At 45.2% G+C, this 21,437-nt stretch overlaps 1 long non-coding RNA gene across 7 annotated transcripts in view; it reads left to right on the forward strand.

Annotated features, from left to right (window-relative positions):
* The window catches only part of LOC307175696, a 245,785-nt gene that overhangs the window by 38,953 nt on the left and 185,395 nt on the right, over positions 1 to 21,437 (forward strand). For 5 of the 7 annotated variants that reach the window (XR_013824420.1, XR_013824421.1, XR_013824423.1 and 2 more), the window contains 2 exons: positions 12,578 to 12,702; positions 15,442 to 15,500. This is a non-coding gene — a long non-coding RNA (uncharacterized lncRNA). Of the gene's footprint in view, positions 1 to 12,577; positions 12,703 to 15,441; positions 15,501 to 20,537; positions 20,743 to 21,437 lie in introns of all 7 variants that reach the window. The other 2 variants (XR_013824419.1, XR_013824422.1) reach the window with 2 other exon arrangements.

Here is a 21,437-nt window from a genome sequence, read left to right on the forward strand (position 1 = left end):
ACTTTCTACTATTGCCCCCCTCCTCCACTCCCCAATGCCCCCTCAACCCCTTTCAGTTTTCACACAGCAGGAAGAGAATGTAAATCAGATCCTGTAAGCTCACTGAGCATCAAATACTTGATGTTTATTCCACCCTGGAGCCTTTGCCCTTAATCCTTCTACCTGGAAAATTTGGAACATTCTCCCCTTCTATGGCTGGTTCATACTGTCATTCGCATCAAACTCAAAAGTCTTAGAGAGGTTCTGACATCCTTTTTTTCTCTTGAAACTCTTCCCGTGTCTTTGCCTATTCATAAATATAGATGGCATTCACTAAACAGTCTTATTTCAGACAGAATAGCGAATTTACAGAGGAACTTACCGTTCAGTACTTTAGAACTCAAAAGCAGCTTGAAAGATTTTTTTTTTTGAGTTGTAAAATTAGTCCATACTTATTAAGGAAATTTGAAAAAAATAGAAAAGTAAAGGAAGATAACTAACTCCACCTTCCAGAGGTAACTAGTATTAATATTCTGCTAGTTTCTTTCTCCTTTTGTGTACAGTCATATTTATCATGCACTAGTCTTTCTCTTTAGGATGCTTCTCTTGTGATACTCTTCCCTGATAATCTAGACAGTATTTACCTCAGTATATCTCATTAGAGCTTTGTTTTAAACCCAACCATTTCCAACTGTGTATTAATGTCAACTTAGCACCACATTCTAGACATGTTGTTTCCCATCTGCCCTCCATATCATGCACAGTCGTATCCCGTGACTTTTACTTCGCCTGGGACCCTCCCTGCAAATCTTTATCCTCTTTTCCATCAACCTAAATCATGGATTCATTCTATTTTTTTTGAAAAGTTATTTTATTCAAGTATAGTTGACTTACAGTGTTGTGTTAATTCTGCTGTACAGCAAAATGATTCAGTTATAAATATGTATAAATTCTTTTTCATATGCTTTTCCCATTATGGTTTAATCACAGGATATTGAATACAGTTCCCTGTGCTATACAGTAGGACCTTGTTGTTTATCCATTCAATATATAATACTTTGCACCTGCTAATCCCAGGCTTCCAATCCATCCCTCCCCAACCCACCTCTCACCCTTGGCAGCCGCAAGTCTGTTCTCTATGTCTGTGAGTCTGTTTCATAGATAAGTTCATTTGTGTCATATTTTAGATTCCACATAAGTGATATCATATGGTATTTGTCTTTCTCTTTCTGACTTACTTCTCTTGGTATGATAATCTCTAGGTCCATCCATGTTGCTGCGAGTGGTGTGACTTCATTCTTTTTTATGGCAGAGTAGTATTCCATTGTATACATGTACACCACCTGTTCTTTATCCATTCATTTGTCAGTGGACATTTAGGTTGCTTCCATGTCTTGGCTATTGTGAATAGTGCTGCTATGAACATAGGGGTGCATGGATTTATTTATACAAATATCTGTTGAGGACCTACAGTGTGCCAGTCACTGTTCTTTGGGCTGGGAATATAGCAGTGAATATAACAAAGTCCCTACTCTCATGAATTTATATTCTATGAAAAAACTAATAGAATCTTAGATAGTGAGGAAGCTGGGTGAATGGCTAAGAGTCATGGAAGTGAGTGAGGTGTTATTTTAAATAGTGTTGTTGGGGAGTTTTAAGAAAAGACCTGAAAGAGGTCAATGAGTGAGCTATGGAGATGTCTGGAGGAATCTCTCTGGCAGAAGGAACAGCAAGTTCAAAGATCATGAGCCTGGAGTGCGCTTGAAGGGTCAAAGGAATTACAGCCCGGCATGGTTTGATCTCGTCCAGTGTAAGGCATAGGAGACAGGTCAGTGAGATCAGGTGGCATCGTGGTAAGGACTTGGGGTAGCCCACTATTCTGAGTGAGATGAGACACCAGTGGGGGGTTCTGATCAGAAGAATTCCAAGGTCCCATGGATATTTAATGAGTTCTCCTGGTTGCTGTGTGGAGAAGGGGCTGGAAGGAGCCAGGAGTGGGAACAGGTGGCTGGTCAGGAAATTATAGAAGAAGTTCTGGCAGGCGATTACAGTGTTAGTGAGGAGTGGTCAGATTATGGATATGTCATGAATAGAAAACCAACAAGACCTGCTTTTGGAAGTGGGGACGGAGAGAAGGAGAGGAGTCGAGGCTGATTGCAGGGTTTGTGTCCTGAGCAAATTGGAGAATGTATTTACCCAAATGGGGTAGATTGATTAGGGCCAGGGTGGCAGTGGTGGGGTGCATTGAAAGTTCAATTTTGAATGAACCCCACATGGAAATGACATGTATGGAGCTGGATATATGAGTCTGGATTTCTGGAGAGAATGAAGGCCTGGAAATACGAATGTGGAATTGCTGTGCTATATAGATGGTATTTGAAGTCATGGAGCTGAATCCAGCCTCTGTACCCCGACACCAAATTAAATCTTGAAGACAGAGTTTTGGGTGAAGTAGAAAAGAATAGCTTTATTGCTTTGCCAGGCAAAGGGGGCCACAGCAGGGTAATGCCCTGAAAAGCTGTGTGTCCTGACCTGGAGGGGCTAGTGAGGAGTTTTACAGTAACGGTTCACAGAGGAGGGCGTGATCAGCTCCTGGATGTTCTTCTCGTTGGTTGGTGGTGAGGTAATTGGGAGTCAGCATCATCAAACTTCCGGTTCCAACCGGTCTGGGGTCTACGTGCTTGTGGGCAGCAGACTGTTAACTTCTCCCACCTGGAAAAAGTATCTGCAAACCAGCTCAAAGCTATTATTATGTGTATCCCTTGATGGGGAAGCAGGATCCTGCCCCACGGCTGTGGTATTGTTTCTTGACTGTTCCTCCCTTGTCTCAGCATTCCTTCCTTTTCCTGATTAGCAGCTGTTTGAACCCACCCTTTGGAACTCAGGGAAGGTCATAGAGGCTAAATGAAGCCTCTTTCCAAGAAGTGGGCGACACAGAAAGGCTTTTGTGCCCAGGAACCCTACAGGGTGCTGTTCAGTATCAGTCATAGGACTGGATGAGGTTACCAACGAGTGGTTGTAGAGAGAGGAGAGAAGAGAAAAGAAGGAACTAGAAGGGGATGGGAGGGGAGAGAAGAGGTTCATGGGCTTAAAATCCTTAAAAACTCAGGGTAAGTCTCACTTCCTTTTCAGAACTGCCCTCATTATCTCAGCTATATTTATGTTTCTTGGTCTTTCTACACCACTGGAAACTATATGATGGAATTTCATATTCAGTTACACCCTGTAGTGTTTCGTATATTACAGGAATATTCATTGGAATACAGGAATATTCACTGCATGCCAGGTGCAGCACTAGGCAAGACAGTGGTGAACCAGATGGACAGGAAGCTTCCTAAGGGGAGTTTTCATCCTGGTGGAGTAACTATGTAGTGATATATTATATAGTCTCTACATAGAGTATACCCTCTTTGCACAGAGCAAGTAGTGATATAATATTATTGACTACTAAATATTGGGCTCATATTCTCTCCTTCCTCTTTCTTGATATTTCCATATTCTCTCCTTCCTCTTTCTTGATATTTCCATATTCTCTCCTTCCTCTTTCTTGATATTTCCTCAGTGGTGTTAACTCTGAAGAATGGGAAAGAGTTAAACATTGATACATACATCATTCCTTTGATTGATCAAAGAAGTATTTTCAAAGTATATAAGTAAACATGTTTTGAAATTTGATCTGAACATTGCGTATTTCATCAGTGCATAGCCTGTGTTTTGTTGTAATGACAAGAAGCATCTGTTCAAAATGATTCTCCAGAATGCCGTTCCAGCGTGGCTGCTTCTTAATGGTTTTCCAGCGTATTTCTCTGTTGAAAGAGCACTGCCCTTCGCTATGGGGAGAGCCGACCTGCTTATGCCACCCCCTCCCCAGAAGCAGCCTGTCCTTGGTTTCTTGTCTCGGCTCTCCCTCCCTGTTCTACTGCCAAGTAGCTGTGCTCTCAGGCCCACCTTCCCTCTCTCTATTCCCAGTCCAGGTGTTGGCTCTCCACCTCAGGTGAGTAGCCAGGCAGAGGGGTGAAAGCCAGCTACAGAGGAGAGGGTAATAAAAGACCATCCCAAGCCTAGTGAATCGTAATTTCTGAGAGTGAGGCCTAGGGATCTGAATGTAACAAGGCACTCCAGGGGATTCTGATGCAAATTAATGTTTCAGAACCATAGATGAGTTTGGCAAGATGGTTATAATACTGCATGGCCCAGGCTGGCCAAGGACTATAGTATGAAGAGTGTATTAGGTGAGCTTCACACGGGGTAGATTGGCTTCTTGGGCTGAGTTTTTTGCAGCCCCTTTCAGTTTTGCACCCCAGGGGAGTCCCTCACTTGCTTCACCGTAGTCCTGGCCCTGTTTGGAATCTGTGTACTTCCACAGAAGGCAGGATCAAACACTGGTTAAGAGCAGGGAACCATTGGCACTGCCACTTAGCTGTATAATCTTAGGCAAGTTATTTATACACTTGTACCCCAGTTTTTCCCTTAGGAAAACAGGAGTAATAATCGCACCAACTTTACAGAATGTGCTGTGAGGAATAAATGGAGTAACCCACCTGAGGAGCTTGGTACGGTGCCCATCAGAGAACAGGGCACAGGTACCACTGGCTGTCGCACTGCTTGTCCTGTGGACCACTTCTGTTTTCCTCTATGGGAAAGCTTGGCCTGACTTTCACAGGACAAATTCACAAGTTTCCAGAACACAACCGGTTCATAACTTGGGGATGTCCAACCTAAAAGGGTTTGGCTTTGCCATTGTTTGGAGGAGTTAATCAGAGGCCACAGTTATTCTAATGCTAATTAAAAGAATAAAGCCCCAGGCGGCAAACCAGCCCCAGCTGCTTCTGGATGCTCTTACATCAGCCAGCATCTTTCTTTAGAGGTGCCCTAAAAAACTCGATTGATACTGTCCACTTAACAACCTTCACAAAGTCTCTCTGAGGAAGATGTATGATTAAAATGGGAGTGTTTAAAACAAAGCCTCTTTTCAAATAGGGTAAAATGTAAAAACTTCAAAAAATACACTAAAGAAGGAAAGCCAAATCAAAGAAAATTGGAGAGTATAGGCTCAGTGAGAGAAAAACAGAACCTAGTTTCTCTGTTACTTTATTGTCACAGGTAGAAAGATCAGTGGGAAATTGCAGATAATTTTAGAGGCACATGGTGGGGGGGAATTGTGGGTTTCCTATTTCTTTTTTCTTTTTTTTTTTTTGCGGTACGCGGGCCCCCCACTGCCGTGGCCTCTCCCGTTGCGGGGCACAGGCTGCGGACGCGCAGGCCCAGCTGCTCCGTGGCATGCGGGATCCTCCCGGACCGGGGCAGGAACCCGTGTCCCCTGCATCGATCGGCAGGCGGACCCTCAACCACTGCGCCACCAGGGAAGCCCCCTATTTCTTTTTGTTGGCATCTACAGTGGTCCTTTATTTTATATTCCCACAGGCCATCCCTGTATGGCAGATATCTGGATCTGCCTCACTTAACCAGGGAGCATTTACCCAAACTCTCCCTGTCTCACAGCTCGCTAGAGAGCGTCCTGAATATACTCAGTATAAATCCCACTCCAGGATCTTGCCTTAGGGGCATCCTCTCTGAATTCTGCCTTTCATGCCTTTGCTGCCTCCTGTCCCAGCCTATCTCCTGTAACACCTTTTATCTGGAGTGAATGCTAATATACATTGTTATTTTTCTCTCTATTGAAGCCCCTTCAGAGCAGGGCCTCAGGCTTCTTTGTATTCCCAGCAGGCTGGGTCCTGGATGCTCAATAAACATTTGTTGATGGTGATGATAATGATGTTGACTAAAACTTGGATTGATTCTCAAGGCTCTTCTTGTGATTAAATTCTGAATTAATTTCAGGTCTATTACAGCAATGAATAAAACCCAAATTGCTCCCTACTTGGGAGAGCAGGGCTGTGATGAGGGCGAGTAACTCCTAAAGAAGTTCTAGGTTAGTTACTCCCTTCTCCCTGATGCTAGTGTGCACCAGGATTTTGAGAAAAAGTATGGGCAGGACCTGGAACCTGCCACAAGAAGGTTTTTACTGTTTACTACCGTGTGCTTCCAAAAGATGATTAAACACTAGATGTTTTTTGTTTTTTTTTGCGATACGCGGGCCTCTCACTTTTGTGGCCTCTCCTGTTGCGGAGCACAGGCTCCGGACGCACAGGCTCAGCGGCCATGGCTCACAGAGACCAGCCGCCCCGCGGCATGTGGGATCTTCCCGGACCGGGGCACGAACCCGTGTCCCCTGCAGACTCTCAACCACTGCGCCACCAGGGAAGCCCACTAGATGTATTTTTAAAGTTCTCCCAAGGATTCCAGATTCCTTTCTTTCCCTCAGCTGCAGCAGGACACCAGGTTTAATTTGCAGCTTTCCCCCATTGCTCCCTGATTCACGAGGATAAATTTAAGAAGGGAGCTGGCAGGGAGTGATTTGTACAAGTCATCAAAGGCATGTTATTAAAAGTTAATGTATTTCCCTAGCCAGGTTGGGGACTAATGCAGGAATAAATTGAATAACGATGGCACAGACAGTTTCCATAATGAGAAACAGCTAATATGGAACTAGAGAACCTTTTGTTTTACTAGGGGGGAAGGCCAGGAGCTGAGCAGTGTTCAACGTTTGCTTACAAAGCATCCACGTTAGCACGAGAATCCAAGAGAAAGGCACATTGCCTTTGTAGTCAGGCTATCCCAAATTCAGTCTCTCCTGCTGGGTTCGGGGCCAGTGTGGTCGTGTTATAGCCGACATTCCCAGGCACCTATGGAAGTTTGTGATGCAGGGAGAGAAAGTCCCTGGTTCCTGTTGCGTCAGGGTGAAGAGTGCAGGCTTTCCAGCCAGGGTTTGAATCTCGGTCCTTTCACTGACTCTGGTAATCGTTCAACCACTAGGTCTCACTTCCCTCCTTTTGGGGCAGTGAAGAGTACCCCATTAGAGCAGTCAGGATGAAATAAACTCAGAGCGTAACAAGCAAGGGCTCCTGTGCCCGTGGCGCAGAAAGCCCAGTTCTGACAGCAGGTGTTTGCAGCAAAGTAAGGATTTATTTGCAGCCACCAAGCAAGGGTGCGAGAGACAAGTCTCAGGTCCAGTCCAGCTTGGTCTTTGAGTTTGGGTTTTTTTTTTTTCTTTTTTCGGTACGCGGGCCTCTCACTGTTGTGGCCTCTCCCGTTGTGGAGCACAGGCTCCGGACGCGCAGGCTCAGCGGCCATGGCTCACGGGCCCAGCCGCTCCGCAGCATGTGGGATCTTCCCGGACCGGGGCACGAACCCGTGTCCCCTGCATCAGCAGGCGGACTCCCAACCACTGTGTCACCAGGGAAGCCCTGAGTTTGGGGTTTTTAAAAGAGGAAGAACAAAGAAGCTGGGGTTAATCATCGTTGTGTGACATATCTGTGACATTTCTTAATTATAGTTTTGGGAGCCGGGAGGTCTCTGGTTTAGGATTCTCTGGCCAGGTGGTCCACGGCTCGGGGGTCTGTTGTACTCATCTTGCCATGAACGAACTCATCTGAGTTTGTTCGTTAATGATGATATCTGTAATAGTAGTTTTAGTACATTAACGATGTTATCGACAACAGCAATTTCGGTCATCTGACTCTGATTAGTGTTCATTTAGCACAGGTTTGGGGACAAGAAGGAATAAAGTTTTGGATAGAGAGGTTAATCATAAACTCAGTAAGGGAACTCGGTTTTAAAGGGCTTGGTTCCAATAGCTGAAGAATGCATAAGAGTGCCAAATTCATAGTATATTCACAGTAAATGGTAGCTCTTTTTGCTGTTACTATTGAGGAATTTTAATCAGCTCCACTCCTTTTGAATTGGCGAAAACTGATTCAAGATTCTTTCTGTATTTTCTCCTTCCTTCTTCCCATCTTTCTGTTTCTCCCTCTTCCACTTCATTTCCTCTTTAAGCCTTTATCATTCTACTAGGCTTCCTAGAGAAATAGGACATGTTTCTGTTTTGTTGTTGTTGTTATTGTTGAGTGTAATAATAAGTGATGATAATGTTGCAGGGTATAACAGATGTTAAGATGTTAAAAAAAAAAGACGTAGGGCAGCTGTTACATGACAAGAAAGGAAATGGACTTCCCCTTTCTGGGCCTTGCAATACCCCCTGTGAAATGAAAGACTGAGCTAGGTACCATGCATGAACAGAGAAGAGCATCACCCAGAAATACAGCGTTAAGTCACACCCCACTGCAGTTGCCCACCACCAGTGCACCCTGAGAGGAACTCAGAATGAAAAGCAGGATGAGACGCTTTGTGCTTTGGATATAGGGACCCCTAGATAGTTAGATGCCTATTTCAGGAAGAATTTCCATGAACTCAGATTCTTGCATCTTCCCATATGTAAGAGCACTAAAATCATTAACTTGAGATATCTTTGTGATGAGCAGTAATCTTTCACCAAGATGTAGTCTTGACTGCATGTATTTCCTAGCCCCCCAAATCATATATATATTGGCCCCTTCCCTACCTCTTCAGAGCAGTTCCTCAGCAGTAACTGAGCGGCTGTTTCTTGGTCTATAGTGCTCAGGAAGACCCTGAACAAAACTTAAATGCACAACTCTTAATGCTGTGTGTTTTTCTTTAAGTTAACACATGTAACAAGGCTTCAAATGTGTCAGTATTTTCCCCTCATTAGGAGTGGGTCAGATGTAGTGATAAATGGACTGTCTGTTTCAATAAGAAACTAGGAGCGTCCTGGGATCTGAAAAGGTGTTGGGAAAGGGCACGCCCCTTCCCAGGGAGTGTTCCGGGGAGGCAGGGTCTTGACCTGTGGAGGAGCAGGTGTGATCGGTTGAGAGCTGGGTGTGGTGAAGCTCTCGGGGGAGCAGGATGCCAGTCGGCTACTCAGAGGCTGCCGGTCAGCGGTCGGCAGAGCCTGGGGCCTCACAGGGGTCGGAAAACGGCTGTGCGCAGGCAGGTGAGGAGCTGAGAGCAAGGGGTTCTTTGGAGTTGACTGGAGGAAGGTCACGGAATGCTGCGGGTTAACATGCGCTTAGAGGAAGCCACGGAGGAAGGCGGCTGCGGGGCAGGAGTTGAAGGAGCCCTGAGATCGTCTGAGACAGCGACATGGTGGGAGGAGTAGAGATGGCCTTCTAGGCGCAGGGAAGGTCTGCATCCTGGCTTGACCTCTTTTTTTTTTAACATCTTTATTGGAGTATAATTGTTTTACAGTGGAGTGTTAGTTTCTGCTTTATAACAAAGTGAATCAGTTATACATATGTTCCCATATCTCCTCCGTCTTGCGTCTCCCTCCCTCCCTCCCTATCCCACCCCTCTAGGTGGTCACAAAGCACCGAGCTGGTCTCCCTGTGCTGTGCGGCTGCTTCCCACTAGCTATCTATTTTATATTTGGTAGTGTATATATGTCCATGCCACTCTCTCACTTCATCCCAGCTTACCCTTCCCCCTCCCCATATCCTCAAGTCCATTCTCTAGTAGGTCTGTGTCTTTATTCCCGTCTTACCCCTAGGTTCTTCATGACCTTTTTTTTTCCCCTTAGATTCCATATATATGTGTTAGCATACGGTATTTGTTTTTCTCTTTCTGACTAACTTCACTCTGTATGACAGACTCTGGGTCCATCCGCCTCACTACAAATAACTCAATTTTGTTGCTTTTTATGGTTGAGTAATATTCCATTGTATATATGTGCCACATCTTCTTTATCCATTCATCTGATGATGGACACTTAGGTTGCTTCCATCTCCTGGCTATTGTAAATAGAGCTGCAATGAACACTGTGGTACATGACTCTTTTTGAATTATGGTTTTCTCAGGATATATGCCCAGTAGTGGGATTGCTGGATCATATGGTAGTTCTATTTGTAGTTTTTTAAGGAACCTCCATACTGTTTTCCGTAGTGGCTGTATCAATTTACATTCCCACCAGCAGTGCAAGAGGGTTCCCTTTTCTCCACACCCTCTCCAGCATCTATTGTTTGTAGATTGTTTGATGCTGGCCATTCTGACCGTGTGAGATGATACATCACTGTAGTTTTGATCTGCATGACTTCTTAGTAACTGAGCCAATGGGGAAGCTGTTTTACTGCTTTGGCCTTGGTTTCTTGATTTGTAAATTGGGGATCTGAAAACCAGCCTTTCAGAGCTGTCATGAGGGTGAGCGGCAGCCCGTGCACGGCGATGTGCTCATGAAGCACAGGTGATTATTTGTAAGTCCCTCGTTTTTTCAGGTAAGAAAATCAGTGCTGAGGACGGGACATGATTGAGCTATCAGTGTGAGCTACATCGGTGTTCTCCAACTGGAAAGTGCACAGAAATCGCCCGGGGAGCTTGCTAAGTAGGCACAACCTGGCTTAGTAGGTCTGGGTGGGGCTGAAGGTTGCACCTCTAACCAGCTCCCAGGGGAGGCCCATGCTGCCTCAGGCCACATTTTGGGTAGTAACAACCTACACACCACCACCTGCAACGGCTGTGCTGAGATTTAAGCGCTTAGCTGATAGCCTTTTTAGGTAGGCCTCCACGAATTTGTTTGGGGAGCTGTGTGCCTTTAAGTCTGAGCAGGGCAGGGAGGAAGGTGCTGCAAAGTATCAACAGAAGGAAATTGGTGGAGACCCTCCCAGGCAGGGTCCCCAGGCTCTTTCTAGCTGTTAGTTATCTGGGGGAAGGGTTACTTAATAGGTCTGTCTTTAGCAGCTCCAGCTGCTAGGGGACAAGCCCGGTGTGGGCAGCCAGTGCTGATGCAGAGTGTTTCCTGAAGGTGGCCTCCAAGAGGCCAAGGATGAGGAAGGCCACGCAACCGAACGACCGGCTCTTCTTACTGGCCCTCCACCTAGGCAAGTTTATGGCCCAGAAAAGTGCAGACTGTTCTCTGTGGGCCCAGCAAGCACAAATTTTCAAGTTTTATGAGGACATTCCAGCAGTTACAGTGATATCAAAAATTTAATGCCTGTGCTTTGCTCAGCGAATAGTGTTCCTTTAGAAATGGAACTAGGTACCAGGCCAAGCTGCTCAGACATCTGCTTGTCTGGGGCCCTGTTGAAGCCCTTCTTGCACGGAGCTGTCACAGACCTCTTAGAGCAGACACTCATTTGATGTGGCCTTGACTCTGCAGGTGTGTCAGAGCACTAGGCAGTTCCTTTCAAGGGCCAGCTTATGGAATAATCTCCTGTCATCAATCTTCTATCTCAGTGTCTTAATGGAATTCTTACTGTGCTGTTCTGGCTTTCTGTTAGAGTCACAGCAGGATTAAGGAAGGTTCTGTATATACTTCACATCGATAAGATCAGGTCCCAAGGACATCTATGACATAAATAGGAGAGACTCATTGCTTTTCAAGACAATTGACAAGCTTTTAGACAAAGGCACTGATTATACAAAAATAGATTAATCCCTGACCCAAAGGCCAGACAACATTATAAAGTCAGTAAAACTCAGGTTCTGTGTTTTGTACTCCTATTTTCAATAAAACCAACCTTAAGAATTAAATTCTTTTACATTTATTAGAATATCCTAGATCCATGTTTCTCAAAGAGTGGTCTGAGGAGCCCCTAAGTCAGAATCATCTGGGTAGTTTATAAACAACGTATATCACCTGGGCCTACCCCAAGCCATCTGAAGTTGTGGAATTAGGGCCCTCCAGACCTGTTTTTTAATTTTTTTTGTGTGGTACACGTGCCTCTCACTGTTGTGGCCTCTCCCGCTGCGGAGCACAGGCTCCGGACGCGCAGGCTCAGCGGCCACGGCTCACAGGCCCAGCTGCTCTGCGGCATGTGGGATCTTCCTGGACCGGGGCACGAACCCGTGTCCCCAGCATCGGCAGGCAAACTCTCAACCACTGTGCCACCAGAGAAGCTCCCAGACCTGTATTTTTAACCCCCATGGTTTGAGAACCACTGAGTTATTTATTTTTTTTAGTTTTTATTGGAGTATAGTTGATTTACAAGAATCACTGACTTCTTTAAGGGCAGTAGCGGGGGTGGCTAAGAGGAGACGGTGTGAGTGGGCTTCTAGCTGTAATTTACCTCTTTATCTACATAAAATTTTATAAGCAGGAAATGTTTCCATGACCGAAAGAATTAGAAAATCTCTGGTGTAGTGTATAGAGAATGGGTTTTCTGGGGTTCAGATCCTGACTGCCAGTGTTTTGCCACGTAATCTTAGGCCAGGGGTTGGTAAATGACTGCTGATTGCCAAGGGCCAGCCAGCCTGTTTTGGTAAATAAAGTTTTATTGAAACACAGCCCTGCCCATTTATTTACCATCATCTATGGCTATTTTCAGCTATAATGGCTGAGTTGAGTAGTTGTGACAGAGACTGTAAGGCGTGCCAAGCCTAAAATGTTTACTAACTGGCCCTTTAAGAAAAAGTTAGCAACCCTTGACTTAGGTGAATTAAAGTCTCTCTCTTAGCCTCAGATTTTTTCATCGATAATATGGGATTAATAGCACCTATCTTGTATGGTGTTGAAATAATTAAATGATATAATCAATGCAAAATTTCTAGTCTGGCTTCTAATAATAATATTGGCTAAAATTGATTGATTGCTTGTTGTGTGCTAGGCACCGATTTAAACACTTTACATGGATTTTCTCATTTGTTCTTTATTGTAATTCTGTGAAGTCTCCTTATTATTTCCATTTTTCAGATGAGAAAATGGAGGCCAAGGGAGTGAGTTGTCTGTCCAAGGTGACACAAACTACAGTTGGCTGAGTCAGGATTTGATCCCAGAGCCTGTGTTCTTTATCGCTGTGCTGAATTTCTTGCAATAAGGTTAGTTTCCTACCTTTCCTCCCTCTCCTGAGGTTGGTCCTGCTTGTACCTTTCCTCACAAATCTTAATCCTGAGAGTATTCTGAAGTGGGAAAGCGACTGCAGAGTTTACCCAATAAAACTCATCATTTTAAAGTTGTGGAACGTAAGACCTTGCATCCAAAGCCCCATAGTCAGATATGTGCAAAGCCGGGACTGGTACCCAGGGGAGCCCTCACTCACCAGTCAGCTGACAGCACTGAACGATGGACTAGTTCCCCTCTGTGTAGGAAAGCAAGAATTGTTCTTTGGGGAGCTGAATAAGAACTAAACACTTAGGTACTTGCTACCCTCAAGGTCCCTAACACTTTGAAATACATACATAAGAATTGGACAGGCTTGGCTTTAAATGCCTGTTAAACCCAGACCACCTGCATATTGTGTATCTCATGTCTCTGCCCTTCCCCACCCACAGGGATTCAGAGTTTTCAGCAGTATCTATCAGTACAGCCATACTGGTTACTAAAATATTGAAATATTTCTGCATCCATTGGAAATCATGGCTTTCCTGAGCCTGCCTAGCACCCTTCAACTGACCTGACTGTCTTTATTACCCTCTCTCTTCTCAACTTCCCACAAACCAGCAATTTAAGAGTTAAGTCCTAGCAGGCCAACGGGCTTAGAGGACCCTGCTTCTCTTCAGTTGTGCAGTGCAAGTTCGGAGCTAATTACTAAATTCAGTCCTTTGAATGTCACCCCAGCCTGGCGGTGGCTTCTTTGGTTCAGTAGGATGAGCTGAGCCAATCATACTCTCTCTCATTCAAGAATTTGTGCCTAGAAGACAGGGCAGTGGGACCTTTAAGTGGGAGTTGGAACAGCAAGAGGATTGTGAAGGGGACTCCTCTGGCGGTCCAGTGGTTATCCAGTAGTTAAGACTCCGAGCTTCCACCTCAGGGGGCGTGGGTTTGATCCCTGGTCGGGGAACTCAGATCCCACATGCCGCACAGCTAAAAAAAAAAAAAAAGAGGATTGTTACCAGGGTGGGCTCCGGGCAAGACTGGGGTCTGAGGAAGCCGACCTCAGTGAGCTGGAGAGTGTGGAGGCAAAGCCCGTAGAGAGAGAGACGGTGATAGCGTGAAAGAGAGCAGGTGGCCCAGGAGAGGGACGCCAAGCGGTCGGTCCCAGAATCCACTTTGATTGTTGAATACTTTCTAGGTCCATTAAGACTCTCTACAGGTGCCCAAACCAAACCCCTTTTTCCTGAATGAATCTGTTCTTGAAATAAAAGAGCCAGACAAATCAGTAGGGTTTCAAGCCAATCATCATTCATTCCATGAAAATTAAACCACAACAGGAGACCCATTTAAATTATAAGATCTGGGGATTTCCCAGGTGGCGCAGTGGTTAAGAATCTGCCCGCCAATGCAGGGGACACAGGTTCAAGGCCTGGTCCGGGAAGATCCCACATGCCGCGGAGCAGCTAAGCCCGTGCACCACAACTACTGAGCCTGTGCTCTAGAGGCCGCGAGCCACAACTACTGAGCCCACGTGCCTCAACTACTGAGCCCGCGCGCCTAGAGCTTGTGCTCCACAACAAGAGAAGCCACCGCAATGAGAAGCCTGCGCACTGCAATGAAGAGCAGCCCCCGCTGGCCGCAAGTAGAGAAAGCCCGCGTGCAGCAACGAAGACCCAATGCAGCCAAAAATAAATAAATAAAGTTAAAATAAGTAAATAAATAAAGTATAAGATCTATTGCAAGCAGCACCACAGATATCTTTGATAGCATCTGCGTGACTGGCCTGGGCTCTGAGCAGATAGACCCTCACTGTGACGAGGTTAGGGGAGGTTAGCAGCTGGAGCCTAGCAGCCTGAAGAATGCTCTCCGCTCTCAAATTGGCCTTGATTCAGCACTGCTGCCCATGAGCATGAATGATCACGTTTAATAACCAAATGGACATTGAAATGGTAATGAGAATATTATGGTTTTCCAAATGAAAAGCCTCAATCTAATACATTTTCCTTTGAGAACACTAATTTGAAAATAAAATCATAGTTAATTTAAGCTGAGTTAATTACAGGGAAGCATGAAGAATAACCAGCCAATGCCACTTATACCACTGCTTTCATACAGGTGCCCATGTACCTATAGAGTCTATCTATAATTTCTTACTTCCTGGGAAACTGTGAGAGTTCTGTCTTAACTAAATTTTTTCAGATGATTATAAAATGTGCTGGAACTACTGAAGAAAGGGATGAGAAGATTTTAAGTAGGAATGTGGATCATAGGCAAGACCAGAAATGGAGTTGCAAGGTGATGCAACACTCAGGAGAGGAAAAGAATCCCTTAACCTGATACTCAAAGCCCAATATTCTTCTTCACCCTCTCTGCCCTCTTCCTTCACACCCTCTGGGCCCCCATCTCACGGAGCGTCCTGGGGTTTGTCTGTCTCTATCTCTGCTTGTCCTTTTCCTTCTGTTCAGAAAGCTGAAATCTCTGATGGAAATTCTTTGAGTCCTTCAAACCCTCACACTTTCCTAATCCCTATTCTGACTCTAAATTTTTATTGCATTTTGCACAGCCTCCTGCCCCATGACATTTAAAACATATTATCTTCCTTTCCAATGTTTAAGGTACATGTTGTGCGTTTATTATAAGCTCCCTTGAGCTTTGGCACATTTTTTGTGCCCTGTATACCTGAAATACCTATGTCCTCCGTGCCGCACCTCCACCATTTCTAATTAGCTCTTGTTCACCTGCAGGGGACTGTTCAAAAGACACTTCTCTGGGGAGCCTTCCTGGATTTCTCAGACTAAGTCAGGTACCCACATGTCTTCTTGTTCTCTTTTGGTTGATATTTATATAATTATCTAGAAAATGTCTCCCACTCTAGACCATCTGGGGCAATGTGAAACATACAGACTCCCAGGCCCTGGAGATTCTGGTTCCGTGGGTCTGGGATAGGCCCTGTGGGTGGAGGGGGAGCGCTGGGAATTTCTACATCTAACATGTAAGGTGCTGGTGATTCTTATTCTCAAGAAACTGTGGCAGATGCTGCTGTAGGTCCCCAGAGACTCATACTCAGTTGGTCTGGAGCAAGGCCTTGGCAGACTGTGAGAAGAGACGATATTTTCCATGTCTAGTTTCTGTTTTAGTTTCATGCTGTTTTGTAGGAAGTCTTGCCCTTCCCCCCCCGCCCCCCCCCCCCATATATTGCTTTTATAATCCAGACTGATGAGAATATCTAGCTCCCGGGTGAGAAGGAGACTCAGAGCAGTGACCTTTTTTCATTAAGGGCCTGGATCACACCTGTTCTATGCAGTATTCCTTTCCTGTCTCTGCACATATGCTGGTAAACATCCTCTTCATTTGTAGAGTTGGTTATGGCTGAGATCACCCCCAATCCTTTCCATGTTGTGCACTCAGGGAGCCCTGGGGTAAGAAATCAGACAGGGCTTTTGGTCAAAAGAATTTGGGGAGAGTTTATTGGCTGTAGAGTATTTCACAAGAAATGGGCACCAAAGCAGTAGGCTGGGCTAAATCTGACGCAAAGAGATAGCTTTCAGAGTGATTTTAAAAGGTATGCGATCACTTTCCAAATCTACCGTTTCCGTCCCCCTCTTAACACACAGGAGTCAGTGCATACATCTGAGTGACCCATAGAGAACGGAGAAGCTGAGGCAGGCTTGCAGCCCTCATCTGCCTTGGCAGTACCTGAGTTCACCTTCCCCTTTAGGGTACTTATATTTTCTGCCCTTGGGCATGTACCGTAAACACTGAACCCAGAAATGAGTTTCAAAATTTTAAGAAACCAGTTACAAAACTTCCTTTGAGATATTTTGATGAAAAAATTTGCTTTGTTTCCATTTTGAGCACCTCAGAGTCTTTATTTCTTTCATTTTGAGAGTCCTCAGAATTTTTGTTTTTCAGAAAAAATTCAGATCATAATCTAAACTTCGGATTAGTAACCTTAACTATATACACTGATAGTTGGAAACTTATGTGCGTGATGACCTTATAAGACATTTATCGGAAAGCAAATATTCTCCCATGAATCATCACTATCTTTTATATCAAAACGTATTACAGATAAAGAACTCAACATATTTGTTTCTTCCAAGCATCTTTAAAGCAGAGCAGGTTTGTCTTGAATGGCGTTTCTTTTCCTTCAGAACCTGGGGCTCTCATCTGTGCAGGGAAGTTAAGTGCCATTTCGGTTTCATTCCACTTGGGGTCAGTATTGTGCTCCTGATCGTCGCTGTGTTCTTGTTTTTGTAACTTAAAAATGTGAAATTGGGGATTTCAGAGGAGATATCCATATAGTAACAAAATTGGAAGATGCCAGGGCACTCCAGCCCTGCCTACTGCCACCTCCTTGATGGCCAGGTGCAGGCTTACTTTGTGACAGATGTGGCCAACTCATTATGACTCCTTTGTCTCAACATCTTATTTTAATAATTCTGAACCTTTCAATCCCTATGAATGCTTTAGAGACCCCACCTGCAGTGACAGCTTATCATCACACAATAGTGACAAAGGCTTAGCAACACGGGGGCTGAGAAGGCAATATTACCTACAGCTCTTTCTCCTTGTTGCTCTTAGCAAAATCCACTGGATTTTTCCTTAGAAGAGAGAGATTACAGTTACTTGTTTGAGGTAGAAATTAGACATGAAAGCAGGGGTTCTCATTGTTGGCTGCACATTACAGTCACCTGGGGAGATTAAGTAAAATCCTGATGCCATAACCTAGAGCAGAGGTGGAAATTTCCGGGGGGAGAAAGGAACTCGGGAATTAGCATTTTTTAAAGCTCTCCAGATAACTTCAATGTGTAGCCAGATCGAGAACCACTAACCCAAAGCAAAATTTGGAGTGCTGGAGCTAACTGTAAATACAGAAGAATTCCAGAGTTACAATAGGCCAAAATGGAGCCCCAAATCAGAAAATCTGGTTTCTACTCCTCTGAAAGGTGGAGAGAAGCTGGTGGACTGTTTAGGGACCCCAAGATTCAAGGAATGACATGACAGTGATGGGTTTTCTTTTTCCCTCTTATATATCCCAGACTTCTTGCTAGAAAAGCCCACAAGCTAGGAACTTCAGTGGGTACAAAGTCCCAAGAAAAGTTTTCTCTCTCTTGTCAAAAGACTGGGAAAGGCAGCCCAGCAAGACAGAAACTTTTTGACAATGGAGGCCCTACTCCAGGGAAACACCAGGCAAGGAACTGTGTCACACCCTTACCTTGTCAAAAGCATAGCAAACGCTGGGTGCAGGACCTAGACTTCGTCCGGGACTGGAGTAGTGGGTACTCCCCCCGCCCCCCGTGCTGAAGCGGTGCTCAAGGAAGCCAGGTAGGGAGCCTGGATGCCTACCCATCCTGCAGTGATGAGGCAACCTTCTCTATACCCCTACCCCACTGTTCAGTGGAGGCCGCCCGGGGGAACCTGCATTTCCAGCCACGTCTGCTGAAGTCTGGATTTTCATATCCTCCCAGTGGTAAAGGGGAAGAGAGTTAGTGCCTTCCTACCACCATCGGCCTGTTTTTAAGCGTAAGAGCTAAAGCAAAACATTTAAATAAGATCTAGGGACTTCCCTGGTGGTCCAGTGGTTAAGACTTCGTCTTCCACTGCAGGGGGCATGGGTTCGATCCCTGGTCAGGGAACTAAGATCTTGCATGCCATGCAACGTGGCCAAAAAATTGAAAAAGAAAACAACACAGATCGAGTCTTAAGACATAACACGCAGAATGTTCAGACTACAAGTTTTAAAAATCACTCATGATGCAAAGAACCAGGAAAATATCAACTTGAATGAGAGAAGAAAATCAATAGATGTCAATATGGAGATGATGTTGGGATTATTTGATAAGTTTTTTTTTTTTTGCGGTACGTGGGCCTCTCACTGTTGTGGCCTCTCCCGTTGCAGAGCACAGGCTCCGGACGCGCAGGCCCAGCAGCCATGGCTCACGGGCTCAGCCGCTCCGCGGCATGTGGGATCTTCCCGGACCGGGGCACGAACCCGTGTCCCCTGAATCGGCAGGCGGACTCTCAACCACTGCGCCACCAGGGAAGCCCTGATAAGTATTTTTAAGCAGACCTCTTAAAAATGCTTTAATGAGCATTTATGAACATGCCTGAAACAAAGGAAAGCAAAGTGTTCAGATGATTTTTGTGCACCCCAGTGTTTGAAGATCACCAGTTCCGAAAGTTTAGACTTCTCTGAAGGCAGGAAGCAGGCAGCTGGCCAACCAAGTCTTTGTTTCTTAAACTCTAAACATTTCTGTGGAGGGCCTAAGCCTGCTTAGTCTTAAATATCTCTCGAATGCTTCCAACTTACTTCTCGGCAGTATCACGTAAAGCTAAGTAGGCGGAGTAGTGGCAAACGCAGTATTCAACCTCGTTGGTCTTTATGGCTAGAGATTTGAGGAGCCAAGACTTGCCATCCATTTGCAGCCCCAGAATCCAGTGATGTAGTCTCTGACTAGCTCCTACCTGACTTAAGCTCCATCTCTTATTAGGGAATGGACCATCACTTTGTTTCTCTTTCATACTGGCTACCCAGTTGAAATGCCCAGTTGGCATACCCCTTCCACCCTCTGCTTACTGCTTCACCCCAGTGTCAGTTTAGCGGAGTTTGGTGGGTGATTCAGTAGCAGCTGTTCCTGTGGCATTTGGTAAAAAATGGGGGAAGAAGGAGGGGGGATTGGGCGCCCCTCTTTCCCCTTCCGCTGCTGCCATTTTTAGTGGGAGCTCTAACATAGCACTCCTCAGCAGCTTCCCTGCCTCACTTTTGTCAAAATCACCCACCCACCCTCGGGCCCCATCCAGGAACTTTTTTCAGAGATCCCAAACGACTACGATAAAAACGCCCAAGAAAGCTTGAGGCTCGGTTTTCTTTTCAAACATAGATCAGTATTATTAACCCACTTAAGCATAGGTCCCATTCATAAAACACCTGTCACCTGGCTTCCTTCTTCTTTAGGATCCCGTAAGACAGGGAAGAGGGGAGTAAGTTCTACTTTAGTTTCCCACCATTGACAGCATTGAAATTGAGGTTTAGAAAAACCTGAAAGGGCTCTGTGCTTGGGGAGAAAGGAAAAAGCCTGTCACAATGCCTCATAGCTTCCCCCTTTCCAAAGCCACTGTTCTGTTGCCTTCTCAGAAGCCCATAGTCTCTGTGACTGAAAAGGTCCTTCCTGCCATTCTAAGGGGAAAGTGGTAGGTCACTGAGAAGCACTAATGTTTGCTGATGTACCTGGACAAATTGTTACCTAGACACCTCATATTCTCAATCTTCTAAATTGACACAGATTGACTTGTCCCCTGGGAATGGGGCGGGAGCATTGCTTCTTATCAAGTGTTCCTTTTTCAGACTCTAAGATGTTTCTCAAAGAAAAGCAGAATTGTTCTTAGTCTAGTCCAGCCCCATGGTGATTCCTAAGGTAACTGCGCTATTGTCCAAAATTTTCTGGGCAATCAGCCATTCTCTAAATGCTGGGTGACCTTCCAGAGAGGAAGCTGGGGGTCAGGTCAGTCCCATCCTGATAATGTGCCTCTCCCACACTCTACTTGGTACATTAAGTATGGCTAGTTGATGGCTGACCTTGTTTATTCATATAGATGTCGTTTTTGGCAAAAGCCTATTTAATCTGCTGCCGGGAGCAGGTAGGGTTTAGGAAGGAAAAGAGTAAACAGTAGAACTGAGGCTCTTGGGTCTATTTTTTCCTGGTCTGTCTGTATTTGCTTATGCAGGATGGATGAGTAAGGTGATTCTTCTCCTCCTTTCGTAACGAAGGGCTTTGCTGAGCCAGTGGCAGCAGTAGCTTTGGATTCCCAATTCCATGTCTTTCCCTTACGCCATCAGGTGGATCTTCAAAATAATCAATAGACTGGAGGAGCTGTGTGGTGGGATTTAAAAATACCAGCTGTAGCTTCAAAGATGAGATAGTAATGAATGAGGGACTGTCATGATCCAGACTCAATGGGAGATGAGATCGTCACTGAGAGAAGTGAGGACGTTGTTGGCTAATGTGATCCCACAGCAGATGAGGGCACGGATGATGAGCCACGTGAGTAAAACATAACTGTCACGCAGTGATAGATTGTTCCAGGAGAACATCTAAGACCTCTGTAGTAGAGAGTTTTGAGGTACGTTCTAGACAGGTGAACCTGGATGCGGAGGACATGTCTTATTTTGTACGATGTAACAGGAATCCCTAGAAAGGGTGGCTGAAATCTTCCATTCCACCCCCAATAACCAGTGAGAAAGTGCTGCCACAGCTCTGCAGCTGTCCACTGCACCCCCAACCCAGGAAATTGGTTTTGGTCAGGAAATGTGATATCAACCAACAAATGGGTTAGGGTTTAGCCTGAGTGATTTTTCCAAGTGAGCATTATCTAGAGGTTGAGTTGTCTGCCTTGGCAAATACAAATTCTAAATAAAAAGACAATGTCCTCAGGTTGCGTTTCTTGGCTAATGTGAAAAGATGTGTTAAGCCACACGCTTGCAATCCATGACCATAAAAGATGGAAGAGGTAAGAGCCAGAGGCTAGAAACATGAGTCCTGTTGTCCATTCTTCTGCTTCCCATCAGGATCATGTGTTTCATGCTTGTAAATTAATTGCTGTCATGGGCATCCACCCCTGCACAAAAAAACCCCCATCATTTTATTGCAGTTTTTTTTTTTGCACTTCACCTCTGTGAAAACAGGTCTCTTTTCCTTTGAGAGGCTAGAGAACAGATGACAGATGATCATTCCCCTCT

This window comes from Stenella coeruleoalba (assembly GCF_951394435.1).
Source record: "Stenella coeruleoalba genome assembly, chromosome: 16".
Classification (NCBI taxonomy): Eukaryota; Metazoa; Chordata; class Mammalia; order Artiodactyla; family Delphinidae; genus Stenella; species Stenella coeruleoalba.